Source organism: Diceros bicornis, chromosome 1 (assembly GCF_020826845.1).
Source record: "Diceros bicornis minor isolate mBicDic1 chromosome 1, mDicBic1.mat.cur, whole genome shotgun sequence".
NCBI lineage: Eukaryota > Metazoa > Chordata > Mammalia > Perissodactyla > Rhinocerotidae > Diceros > Diceros bicornis.
The window spans coordinates 15,459,215-15,476,939 of record NC_080740.1 but is presented as its reverse complement, the minus strand read 5'-3'; the positions used below and the strand labels follow the sequence as shown (position 1 = coordinate 15,476,939).

The 17,725-nt window shown below is 44.5% G+C and overlaps 1 long non-coding RNA gene across 1 annotated transcript; it reads left to right on the top strand.

The window, feature by feature from the left end:
* Positions 1-3,203: 3,203 nt before the first annotated feature.
* LOC131395903 (uncharacterized) lies at positions 3,204-12,725 on the top strand. The gene is made up of 3 exons (XR_009216410.1): positions 3,204-4,176; positions 6,026-6,071; positions 9,602-12,725. It is a non-coding gene; the product is annotated as an uncharacterized LOC131395903 (long non-coding RNA).
* Positions 12,726-17,725: the final 5,000 nt, after the last annotated feature.

Below are 17,725 nucleotides of genomic sequence, written 5' to 3'. Positions count from 1 at the left end.
GATAAAAATGAAACTCAGTAAATTTTGAATGCAGCAGATAAGGTACAACATACAACATGGTTGAAAATGTCTTCCTTGCAGAAGGCTGTCCGTTGCTGTGTCTACACATTTTAAAATAGATCTTTTTTTTTTTGCAATAAGAAATGCTAGAAAGCAATAAGGCGGTGAATGCCGCAGCTCTCAGTTAATCAGAACAAAAATTCTTTAGAAATCTTTGGAGTCACTTCCCTTTATACCTACATTATCCCAAATGCACTGGCCCGAACTGTGTTTTTCCTAATATGAAGTTAATTAGACAATCAAACTTTGAGCCTTGAGCGATGGGCATTACAGCAGATCAAGGGGGTATGTCAGGAAAGAAAAAAAAATGTGTCTTTTCTTTTACGACCAAACCAAGAGGTTATACAGCTGGCATTACATACATGACAGATGTGCATATTTGGAACCTTGAATAAACAGAAGCAGGGAGGCAACTGTGCATATTATCTAGTAAGAGACAGCAGCAACCACTCGCCAAAAAATAAAGACAGACAGAAAGGGACAGGAAAGACAGATAGACATAATAAGATAGCAAAAAAAAAAAAAAAAAAAAGGAAGGGGGAATCAATAAAACGATACAACCTGAACTTTTCGCGAATTAAAAAATGCAAATATATCTTTACATATGCATCAGTATTAAAAATAACACACGCTGGAACCAACAGGAGCGGGATCAGGAGGAGGAGGAGGAGGAGGAGAGGTGGAGGAGGAGGAGAGGAGGAGGAGGAGGAGAGGAGGAGGAGGAGGAAAGAATGGAGGCGCCGCGGAGCCCTGATTATGCATGGGCTGGAGCTGCCTCCTCTAACCTGTTCTTCTCCGAGCCGGGCAGCCGGCGGTCCTCAGCCGCCCACAGAACAGGAGCCGAAACAACCGTTCCCGTAGGCTACAGCGTTTATTTTTCTCTTTTGGGGGTTTTGGCGGTTGTTTCAGGGGCTCGCCAACTGGCCCCTTTAATTAAAAGCTTCAATAAAAGGCGATCGCGCCAGGAATGCACCGGCTCCTCTTCGCGCAGGATTTGCATATTTTTTTAATGCCCTAATTTCCTTGATGTATGTAAATGTAGCCGGACGTAGAGGGAGACAGGGAGCTGACGTCAATGGACGTGACCTCGCAGCTAAACCTTGAACGTGAAGCCGGGATGGGGGAAAACACGGAGCGGCAGCCGGCGGAGCCCGCTAGTGTGGCGGCGGCAGCGCGGTGGCCGAGGCCAGGCCGGAGGGGGCCGCGGGGGGCCGTGCCGACCCCGGGGGAGGACGAGCCGCCGCCTTCTTTCTCCACTGCCCGGCTTCCAGCCTCGCCAGCCTTCCGGCCGCGCACGCAGGCTCTTGTCCTGCGCCTCCAGCCCCACCAAATACACGTTCTCCTGCTTTCCTCCGAAAAACAACACACCCCCAAACAACAAACCAAAAAACAACAGATAAACCAAATCAAATCCCCAAACGTTTTAGATCAGTGCTCGGGTAGCTTATCAGAAAGAAGACTCTGACCATGGAACATGATTTTTTTTTTGGCTTCTCTCCACAAGAAGAGGAGGGGGAGACCTCAGACAACAGCAAATCACTCCTAAAACACGATAAGCTACACGTGTTTCCAGTAGGGAGAGGTAAATCGCCCAGTCGACTGGTGGGGGCTTCTTGTTTCGGTACCTATTTATTTACCTGTGCACTCATCATGCGCGTCGGCTTCATTAACAGCCGTTCCATTAGCGGGCGTTTTAATGTGATGGGAGTGTCGTGTGTGTGTGTGTGTGTGTGTGTGTGTGTGTGTGTGTGTTGGGGAGGTGCTTGGGCTGGTGAGCACCGAGGCAGGCGCTGTGAGCGAGAAGAGAGAGAGATCAGTGTGTCTCCAAGGCCACCTCCGGGACTTATCTGCGAGGCCATCTAGGCCAGAGCTCCTGGGCTGGAGTTCGAGTTTCACCCATTTGAATGGGGGGGGGGGGCAGGGGGGAGGGGTTCAGAGAAGGTTCTCTGCACAGCCAGGTCCTTCCGATTACATTGTCTGGGGAGGGGGGCTTGAGGTGTGAGCCATTCCGCGGCCGCAGCCCGGGGCGCTGCCTCGCCGGATTCAGCCTGGTGTGTGTTTCGCGCGGAGATCCGCAGTCTGGGCGCGGAGGTGGCAGCTCTCGGCTCCGCGGCGGGGAGGCCTGCGGACTGCTCCTCGGGCCCGGCGCGCCGGCGTGTGCGTGCCCGCGCACTGGCAGGGGGGGTGCTGGCACCTCCCTGTGCACATCCGCCCCCGCCTCTGCTCACCACCCTCGCCTAGGCAGCTAAGAAATGGTCCTCGGCCTCCCGTGGGCCGGGGCTATGCGGAGCCGGGGGCGGAGGGCAGAGCCGCGGGCTGGCGAGGAAGGAGAGCCGGAGGCCGCGGTGTCGGCTTCCCAGTCCTGCCCTTGGCCGCAGTTTCTTCGTTCCACCTCGCAGCCCTAGCTTTGTTTTCCTGACATGCTCGTGGCCACAGGGCCCCACGCCCGCCAGGGGAGCTTGTGCGTGTGCGCGGGGGGCGGGCGCGCGCGGCGGGCGGGACCCTCCCGCCAAGGACACGCATGGCTGTCTGTCCTCCGGCTGCACTTGGCGGGAAAGCCGGAGGCCGCTGGCGGGGCTGCGCGCCCACGGCTCTCATTACTGCCTCCGCGCTCCCCCCGCTACCACATTTACATAAGGGCCACTCGTCTGAATTTTTACAGGCCCCCCCCCCCCCGCCCGCGGCAGCACGCGCGCAGGCTCGGAACGAGCGCCCGCGCGCGCAGACACCCGCGCCCAGGCTTCGCCCGGCCTGGGCGCGCGAACAGGCCTAGGGGTGCAAGCCACCCTCGGCATGACGGATTCTTGCACCCTCCCTCCTGTGCCTACACTCCTGACAGCCTCCTCGCTCGTATTCCAGAAAGCCCACCTTCCCCTCAAGGCCCCCACCCTTCCCTCCTGCACATTCCCACCCACACCCTCCCACATCTCTCTGCTTCTATCCCTGGAACACACACACACGCGCGCACACACACACACACACGCTTTTTCTTCCCCCTCAAATAGATAACCCCCATGGCGCAACCCTGGTACCTTTTGAATAGCTGTGGAGTTTAAAGAATAAAAATCCTTATAATGTATTTCTTGTCTTTAGCCAAACATATTTAACGACCACAATAAAAAGAGGGGGAGGAGTGAGGAAGGGGGACTTGAACCAAAAGACCTTTCTTTAAAAAAAAAAAAAAAGAAGTCTGCAAGTCAAAAGGTCATTCTCCAAGTTTGTAAATAAAATTGCAAAGGGAGTCCTTAAAAAAGAAAGAAGGAAAGGACAGAAGGAAGGAAGATAAAGATCCACAAGTTACATAAAATGGTGCATTGGAAAAACAAGACAGGGCTATTCTTTAAAAAAGAGTCCAAAGAAATCAAGAGGAAAAAAACTGGAGGAAAAAAGAAAAAGAGGGAGAAGAAAATAAAAGGTAGAAAAGGCAAAAGAAGTTTCCAAAGAAATGTGTGCTTTGCATCCTACAATAGGAAAATGTAGCCATTGCCCTCCTTCAGACGAGACATTTCTAATTTGTTCCGTCTGTCAGGAGGGGACTATGAGAGGTTTGGGTGCAAATTCATTATCTCTGGCAACGCAGAACGTAGTGTGGGGACTGAAAAAGACCGTGGCAATGGATGAACAATAGGGCTTCAGTTCATCAGTAACAAAAGCAGTGGGGAAATTGGTTGAGTTTCAGAGCACGTCCTCCTCGGCAGAGGGGGCTGGACTAGACCTTGGACAGCCCCCCCAAAAACTTGCCGAGCCTCGCACACACCACTTCACTCTCCACTCCGAGGCTCAGGGAGCAAGTGCCTGGCGTGGGGGGGAAAAGTTGGCTTTTTTTTCCTCCTTCGTCTTTTGCGCCCTTCTCTCCCTTCCCAGAAGGGAAGATCCGTTGAAACTATTTTAGACGCAATCAAGCAAGAATCACCGTGTGGAATTGAGCGGCAGTTTTAAATGTGCTAAGGAGAGGAATGATCTGAAAAAATTTTTTCTTTTTTTGAGACGCCGAAAGGAGCCTGTGTGTGTACTGCGGCCGCCCTGTGACTCTGGATCTTGTCTTCTGGCCGGCGCTTCGATTCCTGCCCAGCTGGATTAGAGGGGCAACAGTGCCTGGCGCAGGGAGGAGAGCAAGTGAGTATCGTGGCGGCCCGCAGGCGGCACCTCGGCGGCGGCGCGGGGCCAGCAGTGCCCGCCGCGGCCCGCGCTCGCGCTCCGCACCTCGCCAGCCAGCTGGTGCCCACAGAGCCCGGCTGCGGGCCGCTCCGAGGGCCAGTCCGGGGCTTTGCTTCAGCTAATTGATTGAGTCTCGGATGCTAAACCTGTTGATCTCCTGAGTTGTCTGAACCAAGACTGTTAATTATCCAGCGGCCTGATCCCCAATTGCAGAGAGATGCCAGGAAAATTTCGCGTTGGAAAGGGGAATTTTGTATGTAATTCTGCTGCTGGTGGTGGGACCTTTCCCTCTTAAACCTAGAGCCAAATACAATTGTATTTTGCGTTCCTGGATGCAGGATTCGCATTTTGAATAATTCTTTTAACCACCTCAAAGTTGCAACTACCTGGCAGTGAAGCGAGGGTCTGATTGGATTCTAGTAGAAACTTACGTACAGTAGCTAACTAAACCTGGTGGATTTCCACTTCCTTTCTCTCTGTGCCTTTTGGATTCTGGGAGGCAAGAGGCCGCTTTACAGGGTTATGCCAAGTTCAAACTACGATCGAGATGCAACCATTGCGGTTAGTTATTGGGACTTGGAGGGTTTCCGTTTCAGACGCTTCTGGTATCCGAGCGGAGCCCTGTCTCTGCGGTTTGCTTGGAGCCCAGACCCGGCTGAGGGAGGCAAGACCTTCCTTCCGTGGCCTAGAATTGTCTGAGGGAATCCGGGGCGGTGGGAACCTACGCAATGTATTTGCATTAGTGTCTGCGGCGTTTTCTCTTGCAAATGTACTGGCGATGCTTGAATGGGAGACTGTCTTGAGGGGTCAGGGCAGCAGTGGAATTGATGAGAAGTTAGACCGGAGGCCCTGTCAAGTCACGGTCATGGCCGGGGACTCTTTTGGAGCTGTAGCTACCTTGGGCCCAGAACATCGGGGTCGGATCCATTTTCCTCCCTCTCCTGGTGCCCACCTTTGCCCACCACCCACTTTCCCCACCTTGACACCAGTAATTAGGGCACTGTCCCGGGAAACGTGCTCCCATAGTCAGCATAATCCAACCAGTGCAGTACTTTCATTTTGCAAAACCAATAGCCCCACCCTGCCACTCCAAAATAACAATAAGCATTAACAAAATCATAAAAGAAAAGCAACCTATTTTCGGGAGTGTAAGACTTCTTGAATATTGAGTCGTGGGGGGATGGGGGAAAGGGAATAAAAAAATCCACCACTTTACAGCAATCAGGTTTTACATTATTCATTGATTTACTAGAGGAAATAGCCAATCAGGAGCCATAGATATGAATGCACATCTCACCGTGCTGTGGCCTTACAGTAAACTATTTGCATCTTTCTAATGGATTAGATATTTATCCAGGGATTCCCATTGTTTGAAAGGCCTGGAAATTCAGTCTCTTAAACATTTAGAAAATACGACTTTGTTCTTGTCTTAAAATTCTTACATGGAAGTACTCTTCCTCCTCTTTTGTATGACAGGTTACAATGTTCAAATCCCTAATGTTTCTTAAGAGTCCCTGTGCCTTCCAAGCTAAAAATAAAAGAAAAGAAGAAAGAAAAATATTAATTTCCCAAACCCCTCCAGATTCTGCATATTTTGCATTCCTATTATCATGCATGTAGCCATTTAAATGCAAATTAGCATATTTAACCCTGTGGGTGCTGAAGCCCAGGATACATTGCACTGGGGTTTTCTGGAATCTTTTGGCATTTTAATTGCAATACTTTAAATGAAGCCAAATCTAGACATGATTTTCTATATATATATATATTTAAACTGTGATCATTTGTTTCCTTGACTGTTTTTCAGATGAGACTACAAAGAAGCATAAAATGAATAGACAACCCAACCAAAGGTAATTTTAAAATTTACATTTGATAAAATCAAAGTGATGTACAAAATCAAAATAGAATATTATTTACTGGGTGGCAGGCCTGCAGTGTAATGCATATCTCCCAGTTCATGCAATAGATACAATTCCAGAAAAATCTAAGTTTCCATATGTGTAGGTTTTTTTCCCGTAGGTAGCCTTTGTATATTATATATCAAGAATAATGCAAACATGACCTGCAACTGCCTGTAAAAAATGAAATTCAGGATACAGAAGAAATAATAGGATACTTTTATTAGAAAGTAAGCCAGTCAAGTACCTTGCCTGAACTATACAAATCACTGTAAATTAAATGGCTTTTATGTAGAAAATGGTAGCCTTGGCTGTGTTAGTGCACTGTGGTTTACATGCATGAGAGTCATACAAATTCCATATTAAAAAGGGATTTTGGTGATAGGCCAGTTCTTTATATACTCTGCAGTAGTCTGAATAGGATTCAGAGAGGTGTTCTAAATATTAGTGGCAAACCTGATGTATTTGCATTTATGGAATAGCGTAATTCTAATCCAAATATGTGGAAAATCATAACTTTTCACTTTTAACTTAAGCAGAGATTGTTTATTCCCAAGAAAACCAGGATGTTTCAATGCATGTGTCAGCCATCTGGAGACCTATAAAAAGATTAGAAAACAAGCATGACAATCACGTCCTAATCTGCTGGCCATTAATGAGCATTTATTAGAGAATGAGCAGGCAAGCCATTTGAATTTAGTATATCCTTCAATATGCAGATTTCAGAAGGAGTATTCTGTAGCTCAGCTAAATAGCTTTTTGAAAAGCAAAGATATCTGCACTAAAAACAGGTAGATGTTAATAGTTGCTCATAACAATGTATGGCAGACATTACAAGGAATCGTTAGAGCACCACATTGTTTCAACTTGTCTGACATCCTAGATAATAATATAGTCCTTGAAATGTATATGATAAACCACCATATGAACCTTGGCAATAGTCAAAATAATCAGGTGCTCGGTGTTAAGCCTTGCTCTGTTTCTTTTATTTCTCCATACCTTGAAAGATGGTGGAGAGAGAAAATATTTAATTGGCTCTATGGCTAATGAACAGACTGCCCATAATCATTGTGTTGGCTAGTTTCACTTTTTGGGCCTCTCTTTATGAATGAGGGTATATGTGACAGGAATGGGGGCCAGTCCTGGAGTCAGTTGATATGACTATGGGGCATTGCCGCAGAAGATGCTATTTTAAGACAGTATCTTCTGTAGCTTCTAATTGTAGAAGCATCTCATACGTTCAGTGTCTTGGCTTTCATAATAGTTACTTGGATTCTAAAAGTGCATTTAATTGTTAAATGTGGAAATATGGCCCCATTAATTTGCAAATTCACACAAGTATGGAGGTGATACACACACATAGACATACATGTATTACATCTCTCTACTTTCACCAGCCCACACCCAGACATATTTAAAGCAAAATTTTAAAATTCTGAAAAGTATCTGGCATTTCTTGGGGTTTTAACTTAAGGAATTGAATTCATCTGATCATATGCTTGCTTTAGGTAGTACATGACAAATCACTAATGATTCTGCTTCTAGGTTTTGGAAAGCAAGGCCAAAATACTCTGTCTTCCACAGCAGCAAAGCTCATTAGGGTTTTACATAATGTCAAAAGTGGTATGTGCCTCAGCGATGTGTTCAATTCTTATCCAGTAGTTTATGTTGTGACCTCATAGTTCAAGAAGGAACAGTAACTCTATGGGAGTGTGTTTCTCTGAATTAGTTTGTAGTTTGCATGTACGTTTTACATATAACCCAGTGCAGCCATTTCTAATCGTACTTCTTGTACCAAAATTTGATAAGAAAAATAGATGAGCGATTTCCATAGCTTAGTCTTTTCTAAATAATCAAGACAAGAGTGCTCACTAAAAAAGTAAATTAATAAAAAATCTAGGGAAAGGTTGGCATCCGTGTCACTAAATCATATCTTTAATTGGTGTAATATTGTTGTTTGAACTCTTGATTGGGGGCTTTTCTTAGCAATTCTGATTTTCTTTACTTATCAGTCTTTTTTATAGGATTTACATATGTGTGCTCTGTATGTAATTTGGTCAGCATATTCACACTCATGTCTTAAATGAATAAATTACTGAATTAATGAAAGAGTGTGTATTAATTCTGAAAATGTTTTAGTCATTGGGGAAAATAGTCAACCTATAGAAATGAGAGTATCGTGGTAAACTAGTGATGTGTGAAATGAATATGAAGATTTATGACATTCGCTTGTAGTATGTATTTTAAAGAATGGTAACACCACTAAACATAACTCATAATTTTGGAAAACAGTCCATCAAGTTCACTCATGGTGAATATGCATCTTATGTGGACTGCACCTTAGATGTTCTGTTGAGGAGCATTTGACTATTAGAACTGCACATATTATAGATGCATTAGACATAGATTGCCCATTATGAAGGTGAGGGAAGAAGAAAAATGCTCTTTTAAGTGATCATATTCACACTTTGAAAAGTCCTAAGAAAAGGAATGAGGCTAATTAATAAAACAATATTCCCCTCTAGAAAGAAGACAGGTGGGGTTGGGGGAGGGGAGGTTGGGCGTAGAGTTACACTCTTAACATCCAGGTGTTTTATCTGTCTTTTTCATGAGGTAACAATACTTTTTTCATAATTTCATAAGGAAGACGTACATTTTGCCCTTCTGTATGAAAATTGATGTTTGAAACTATAGACAAAGGCTCCGCATTTTTATTACAGCAGTCTTGTGGTCAACATTAGAAACTATTGCTGCAGTGTTTACCTGTGCTACATTCTAAGGCACACACCCTGCATAGAGAGTCATTTTTTAAAAGCCAGGGTGAAGTCGGCTTGCTTAGAGCCTTCACTTACAGAACAAAATATGGGGCCCTATCGCCATAGTACATAGATGCAAAACATGCCTGAGCTGTGAAGCCGTTAAAAACACACCCTCAGAGCAAATTGTCAATGTAATCACACATCGACTCACTGCGTAATACAGATGTGATTCTCGGCCCAGAAAGCAAGGCCCTGCTTTAAGCAATAGCAAAGTGCCTTCCATCTGCCTGCCCATGCAATCTGCCAGAAGAGAAATGCAGGCAAAGACGTTCCCCAGATCTGAAATGCTTTTATCTGTCCTTAGAGAGAGATTTCTTCCAGTCTTTGGATATTAGAGCGATCTACACTAGCACCGAGGAGGTAAAAGGCCGCGGGTTGCTTTTCCAGGAGCAGTCGGGAGTGCTAGCGGAAGAGATGCTGATTGAGAAAATAGGGCTTCTTGCGATGCTGCCGCCGCTGCTGCCGCCGCTGCCACTGCTCGGGCAGCCGGCGTGGGGCAGTTGGCTGATCACTGATGCATATCAATAACCGTGTACTTGAGATTTCTCATGACATCATCATTACCTTGGTCTCCCGCGGTCTCGAACCTTTGACCTTGCCGGGCTGGTCCACGTTTTGGCAGTGAAAGCCCCTCCAATGATGGCCCTTTTTTCCTTCTTTCAGACCGGGGGCAGCAGCACGCCAGCAAGACGGCATCTTCTCCTCCCCAGCCTAGAAGCCCTGTGAAATCGAGGATCTTCCCCCTAAAACACACACACACAAGATATGTGCGATCAAGCTGCCACCGCTTGGTAAAAAGCTCATGGTGCCTAACCCAAAAGGATCAGGAGCAGATCCTTGAATCAGCTGTCACTTCTTCTGTAGGATGGGATGTGTTTTTTTCCTTCCTCCTTAACCTGCGCTGGAAATTGCCTTTGGCTTTATACGTCTCTATAGAGGGAGACTAAAGAGTCTTGCGTGAGAAGGAAGCAATTTACAATGCAAATAGAGGCCTGTGAAGGGACGGATGCTGCCGCTCACTCGTAACCGCTTGCTGCACCTTAATAGCTGGTTTTATTTTCTGATATTAATAGATGAATTGTTGGCTAACGCTGCCGGAGATTACTTGCTGAAAGGAAAAAAAAAGTTCGGAATAAACTTTGAAAGCAACAGATCTCGTTTGGATGTTGTAGCTGCACACACAGACAGAAACCAGGTCATATTTACATACCAGGAGGAATCTTATGCGCGGCGAGTATCCTAGAGGACTACCCTTCCGCACTGCCGGAGACCTCGGCGTCTGGAGTCCGGTCAGAGGAAGACAGAGGCGCGTGAGGGAAGCGAGTTGTTATCTTTGGTTATCTAGCTGTATGAGTGTATTGGTCTTCATAAAGCTAGATAACCGAAAGTAAAAACTCCTTCAAGATCGCCGGGGAGCGTGTGAGAATGAGAGCCTACAACCGAGAGACAGTAAAAACCAGAAAGGTCAGGAATACTTATTGAATCTAACTTTGGTTTTGTTTTTGTTTTTTTTTTGCCTTTTGATTAAAGGTGGGATTAGAGGAAGTTAAGTGACACATATGCCAAAATATAAAGGTGCCAGGTACTTGGACAGGGGTTGTTAGAGCCGCAAGGGAGAATTGTATGCTGCTAGTGAGGAAGGAGGCTGGTGTAGTTTGTCCTACTTTCAGGCAAAAGTTTATGTATGAGGTTGTTTTTCTTTCTTAGAAAGCTGTTGTAGAGATGTCTGGGACCTAGTTTAAAAATGATTCCATCATATGTAGACTTAGGCTGTTCCCTTCTGAGGCCCCTCCCCTGAAAAATTTGAAAGATTATGCTTGAAAACTACATGTATTGGGGTTGTCTGTCAAATTATATGAAATTAGACTTTCAGAAAATTTATACTGGGAGGTTAATCAGTTGTATCTACTGAGGACATAGAGCTAGAAGGGAAAATGCAAAAAAAAAAAAAAAGCAAAGGCTGATTTTTATTCTTCTATTCAAAATACAAGGACAGATGCTTCTCTGTTCCAAGAGGGTTTCCTTGAGGAAGCTACTGAAGCAGAAAGACATGATGGAGACGAGATCGCCTCCCCTCTTGTCAAAGTGTTAAAAAAATGTTCTGTCTTACTCTGCGCCTAGCATTGGAAATGAAAGTGACATTTACGCCACAACCCACGTGTGCGCCTCCTCTCTTTTTGTTTAAGGATGATCAGGTCTATCCAGGAAACAGCTCTGGCATCCCAAACTGAAATAATTAGGACGTATATAGACCTGACAAAAATGGAAAGGGGGTGGGGAATCTGAGGGTCTGTCTTGCCTAATTGATTCCGCTAAACGGAATGCAGGAGATGTGAACGGCAGGACGCTCCGATTCCCACGCTCGGGGGCAAGTGGTAAAGCGGCCCGGCAGCCTATGACAGACAGCCCTGTTGGGGGGTGGGGGTATGAAAAAAACATCAAGTGCACACACCATACTCATCTCCATCGCTTAAGAAAGTAGAGGCATTTCCCACCCACAGCCATCTGCAGCCTCCCAAATGGCAGCACCAACTGGTCTGTAGCTGCTGCATACTGTCTGTTTCTGTTAATTTTATAACCGCTGTTTAAACTGGCCATAATGAAGTTTGGCTTTCTTCTTTGCTTGAGATTTTCAATATTTAAGGAAAGCTAGTGGAAAGCAGTTCCAAGAAAGTCCCATGACTACCTGCCTCTCATGTCAAATTCTCAGTCCATACTTGTGGCCTTGTGGCCACCTTTTGGCTTTTGTTTTGGGGAGGGTTATATTTGAAATACTTATCTCTTCTATAACAGACATTATTATCACTTCATCAGGCTCTTTACCTCTTAATATGATATATCTAGGAACTTGGCCTAATTATGCTAGTAGACATACACTGGAAGTAAAACTAAAATCATCCATATATAGAAAGTTGATTACAATAACAGTATGATGAAAGATTGTTTTCGTATAGTCCCAGCTAGATGTGTTCTAAATAGACATTTTTATTTAATCTAAAAATGACTATGCTTAGCAGAAATTTTGGTGCTTTGGAAGTCCCCATGGTAATCTTTTTGTAAAAGTCCTTCCATTTTTCCACATGTCACCAAGCAAATATTTGTATAGGCCTTTAAACATAAACACAAACATTGCAATAAGAAAATGCCCAAAATAGCCTGTTATCTTCCACGTGACCTAGATTACTGACAATCCCAAATCTCAAATATACAACTTTTCTTCAAAAGCATTACATTTTCCTTTGTAGCTTCAACTCCTTATAAGACTTCAGACTGGAGAAGCCTAAAAACCCACTGTTAGTTTCAGTTAGAAACTCTGAAAGACTTTATGAACATGAATTCTCAATTTGGCCACTGAACACGTGCCAAAGTTTTACTACTGTAGTGACCGTTGAGAAGACCCTTGTTTATTTACATTTGAAGCACTGTTTGTGCAAACAACCTTTCATTGTTAAGTGCTTGTATTCCTTTCATTTACTTCATGTCCAGGGGTGCTATTTACCTAGAACCATTGTCTACTACAATTAACATTTACATTACAAAGTGTGTGGTTTTCTTTCTCAAGGAGGTTCAATTAAGGCAATAAGATGTTTGCTGGGGAAACCTATTGTTTACTGAAAGCACTCAATGGAGTCAAATTACTGAAGCTTTTGCCTACATCTTGGTCTTTTATGTAAATGTGTTAAATATAACATCTAAGGAAAATAAACAATATTATAATTACGTGTTTGCCATTGTCATATCAAACTTGCTTTGTATCATACTAATGTTACATGACTTATCGATCAATAAAAATACATTTCAATGTTATTATTTTCATTTTATTTTTTGCTGTTCCACTGCTCTTGCTGCAACATGTTCCAATTTTTCTTTTTTCTATTACACATCAAACTTCTGACATTTTGTTTTATTTGTGTGTGTTGAAGAGAGGTACTGTATCTGAGCGTGGGTCTGAAGGGTGTCCGAGGAAATCTCCACGATGACCTTATAATAAGGTGATATTTCCTTGAAATCTGAAATATTCCAAAGGCATGTACATTTAAGTCAAAAGAAGTGTAAATATCAGTTAAGTTGTTCTTTGAAAGCTAGTTTTAACATTGGCAGAAACCGGATCAAGTTTATTTAGCATACCACTGCATTGTAAAACAGTTGGAGTGAAGTTGCAGGGTGCGTGAGTATGCATGTTAACTAGTGGGAACCAAGCGCAGTCTTTGTGAAAGGGGAGCAGCAGATTGCTGTGCAAGGCCAATGTTAAAAAGGCAGCTGAATTTAACACCATCTGGAAGAAAAGATCCCTTCACGACTTTCTCACACCGTCAGACAAAACTAGTGTCTCTTGTTCCGAGCTCTTGTCTATGCAACCATACAATACTGAGTCATTATACTTTTGCTGAGAGAAAATTTGAGAACACAATATGGGTAACCAGTGAATGACCAAGTTTCATTGTGCCCGCTTAAGTCGATTGAAATCTACGTCTAGAGCTATGAATGGTAGTATTGTTTTCCTCACCAGGGCTGTACTAAATGTCAGCACAGTGTAAAGAAAAACTTGAAGTCTGCAAATAACTTACCAGATCTCAATTATAATATTTTCCCACACTAGAACTAATATCATTGCGAGGGGCTACATTGCAGAAAATACAAAAAGAAACGAAAAGAAATAGAGAGTTCATTTAGAAGTTATTTTATCCAGACAAACATTTTAATTTTCTGATGGGAACTTCAATTCAGGCTGCAGGCTGGGTTGAGACGTGGAATTCATTACTGGGAAGTTCAAGTTACAAAAATGCTTCTCATGCAATTAAAATAGAATAAAACAAACACCCTAGTCCCACCTGAAATTCTCCCTTCTTAAATATAGAGACTCTAGTTGAGTTTTATTGCTTTAGTTCTGCTTAGAATTGTTAGTGTGAATCTAGCTTAAATTTTGCTTTAAATTTTGGCAGACACTGCTCTTTCAAAGTTTGCCACTATGATTGGCATTGCAAAAGAACATCCTAGTTTCACATGTCCGAAAATATACAAGGCACTGCCCTAGGTGGATTCTGGTGCCCTCAGGAATACAGCTCCCTGTATATTACACCCTCTCCCCATCTTCTAACTTTTCTCATGATGTGTGTGAATCAGTTATTATACTTAGGTTTAACGTTCACATAATCTGACTGTAAACAGTCAGAAAAAGGAAACAAAACAGTTCAAAAAGAGTAAAAGGAGTTGGTTGTGTATGTTTTATTAGGACGTCTATTTTAAATGTAATTGACTTTGCAATTTTGTTATTGTGTCACCAAGTGTCGCATAGTTCTTAACATGTAAGTGCAAAACAATGAGTAATTGCTGTTTTGCTGAATAATACATCTGAGTTGCCAACGTCAAAGGTATTATTTTGTGTATTTCTAAACAGGAACGTTAACTGCAGGTTTTGACATCTAGAATCTTTTCATGAAATACTTAGAAATAGGACAATAAAATGACACCTGTAAAAGTAAATATAAAGATATAACCAACTTATTTTTCATGTCCTACTTTATACCAGAAAATTAACAATGAAAAGTCACTCAATAAGAGAATTATAAAGGATATAACATAAAAACAGTCATACAGAAAAATCCAAAACAGCAACAAAAAGAGAAATTGAGAGAGGTAAAAAGGATATATAAGAAGACTTCTGCAACATCCTTGCAGGATGTGAACAGATATATTCACCAGTATTAGCCCTCTAGTGAAGTTACCATTAATGTGCATACTAATGAGATAAATGCATTATTTACATTCAAAATGAATTGTTTTCCCAAAGTGGCTTTTCTTTAAGTCTTCTTAAACACTAAATTTCTATTACTAGTGCTCTGTGTTTATTTTTAAAATTAAAATGATTTTCTTACTTAGAAAATATGAAATTCTAATTTGATTTTGTGTAGTTTTTAATGAAAATTAAGAAACCACTTAAATAATAAGAGATAAGGATGAGTATATTTCAAGTTCATAAACATTCTTCCTGTTCATAGACTACATATAAACAGTTCAAGACACTTTAGCATTTTAAGAATTTAAATTTTTAAAAATGAAGAGATAAAACCAAAAGTTTTATTTTCCATTGTGGCTAGAAAATGTTTGAAAGAGAGTGTATATCTACATATCTAGTTTTTTATGGATCTGTACCTCTGGAAATGCCCTGTGGCTTAAGAATATTGATACCCTTTTCCCACTCTGTCTTGTATGACTTAGCTTTTCCCCATTAGAGTAAGTAAAACATACTATAATATGATGTTGCGTTTGCATAGGAGCTGGGGGTGGAGGTGCTGAGATGCACACCACCAGACAAGGTGTCCTTTAGAAGTTACTAAGTAAAAAGACATCTGTAATACTGGGTCAATTGTTTTTAACACTAGTGCTTTGAGACAGTTAAATAGGTCTTACAGTGATGGGACATGTAAGGTAGTTCTTCAGTGTCTCCAGATTTTAATGGATGGCTTTGTTATCCTGTTTTTGTGTTCATTGGTTTCTTAGCACAAGTTACCCTAGTACGTACAGAAATCAGAAGAAAACTCCATTCTCATCTGCTTAGAGAACCCATTTCACCCCTTCTGGGAATTGTTCGACTTTATTGTGGAATTAATTTTAAAGATGGTGAATGGAAATGAAAAGAATATAGTTATGACTGCTGCTAAGGAATATCTGCCTGCCCTCAATCAGGGCCGCGAGAGTTAGGGCTCTTCTTTAGAGAGGTGATGACCATCTTTGAGGTGGGAGCATGTGGCTTTCCGCTTTGCAGCCAACTGCCACACCACATGGGGTAGGACTTTAAAAAGTGAAGCTAATCCACTTGATTCATGGAAATAGGGAGTTCTGAGACGTATTTGTTCAAAGAGAAGCACATCACTGTGTTTGGTGGTTTGACTGGGCTTTAGCTGAGCTCCCGCACCATGTATTCCTGAGATCTAAAAATAGCCAGGCTTAGCAGCCGCATTGCAAGATAGTTGGCGTGGGCGGTGCACAGAGGAGACAGCTGACTCTGTGACTGGCTGCTGAAGTGGCTGGGCTAGGCACTGGCAGCCGCGAAGGTGGCCGGCCCGCCGCCGGGCAGCACAACGACTCCCGGTGACCGCCAACAGCCAGAGTCCTCCTGCAGCTGCGGCTGCTCGTGGCCCCTTCCTGAAAGCTGGCGTCTGATTGGTGTTTCCCGGGAGACGGGCTGCCCGAGCTGCCGAGCTACCCAAGCTGGTGCGTCGGCGCGCGCGCTCCCGGGGCTGGCGCGCGCTCGGGGCTGGCGCGCGGCGGGGCAGCCGGGGGCGCGCGGCGGCCGGAGTAGCGGGCGGGGAGGCCTTCCGAGTTCGCGCGAGCTCAAATTCCGGCGCCCGCCCTCCAGCGCTTGGAGACGGCTGGACGCGGGCGCCGCGGGACCCGGAGCAGTGAGGCTGCCAGCCTTCCTCTGCCTGGCATGCGGAGTTGCGTCCGCGAGGGCTGTTCTGTGTTTTTTGATTAGCCCGCCCTTCAGCCCCTCACCAGCGACCTCGGTCCTGCCTCTGCGCCACCTCGGGACTACGGTTGCTTAGGAATCCCTGAGTTGGGCTTCTGGCTGGCGGTGGCTTCGGAGTTTAGTCGCGCCAGGACGTCCGTTGGAGGCAGGCATCTCGCGGCGGCCACCCCCTTCCCAGGGCCCCTTCCTCAGGCTAGCAGGCGACTTGTAATCACAAGCTTTCTTTTGCTGACTCGCAGTTTCTCTATTTCTGCCCAGGCGTCTTCCCTGGGTTGATCACTATCATTGATAAAGGTGTTGTGCCCCCTCCCCCCATTGTTAATGTAGTGAAAAACTGCTAACAGAAAGAGACACCCCCTGCCCGGGAAGCTCTTGGAGGAGGAAGTTTTGTGAATCCGGAGCCAGCCGGGGTTGCTGAGCTCACTCCGCTCTGGGCCCTTCCTTAGATCAAACTTCCATCTCTACCCCATTGCCCATTAGGGACTCGGCGCATCTTCCCCCTATCAGATTTGCTGGAAATATTAATCTTCTTGTTGGGTGGATACAGTAGAACTTGTTCGGAGATTACTTTAAAAAGAGACCTGGGTCTTAAGCACTTACTAAAGCCAGTTAATAACATCATGCATGGACATTTAAACTTGTTGTAAGTTGCAGAAAGGATTAGTGGGAAGTCACGCTGTGCGCAGCTAATGATACCATCTTAACTCTAACCGGGCTAAATCCACCTCGTCCGGCGCAGGTCCGGCTCTGCGGCCCTAGGGTGAGGCTGGGAAAGAGGAGGTTCTTGGAGAAGCGCAAGGAGGGCGGAAACAGGAGGAGCCGCTCTGGTCCTCCCTTCAGGTGGTGGTCACTCGTCCTGGGAGGCTGCGGGCGGTCCTGCTGCTGGGTGGGCGCGAGCACCGAGACGAGGGCCCGAGTGTACACGGACGCGCCACACCCCACGGTCTGTGCTTTAGTGACCCTGAAGGGCACTTGCCTACCTGTTAAAACAGGCTCGATTCCATTAACCACAGGATGCACCTAAGTCTGTTGCAAGCCCAGGTGAGGTTGTGGGATTCCAAAGGTGGTGGCTTTTTGCTAGTGATCAATTTGCATTACAAAGGCCCTTTACTTTCAGTTCTTCTTTTACAAAAGTAGTCAAGCTCTGTATTTCACAGGTAAATTTCGAAGCATGTTATTAACAACTTCCTGTCATAGGCTTGCTCAACTGGTTTCAAACTGATTACTGTTTTAAGGCAGTTTGGGACTACTTTATGACAGGGCCAATTAGAAATAATCTTGGGAAAATGCTTCGAAAATGCTGCGTTATTAAAACA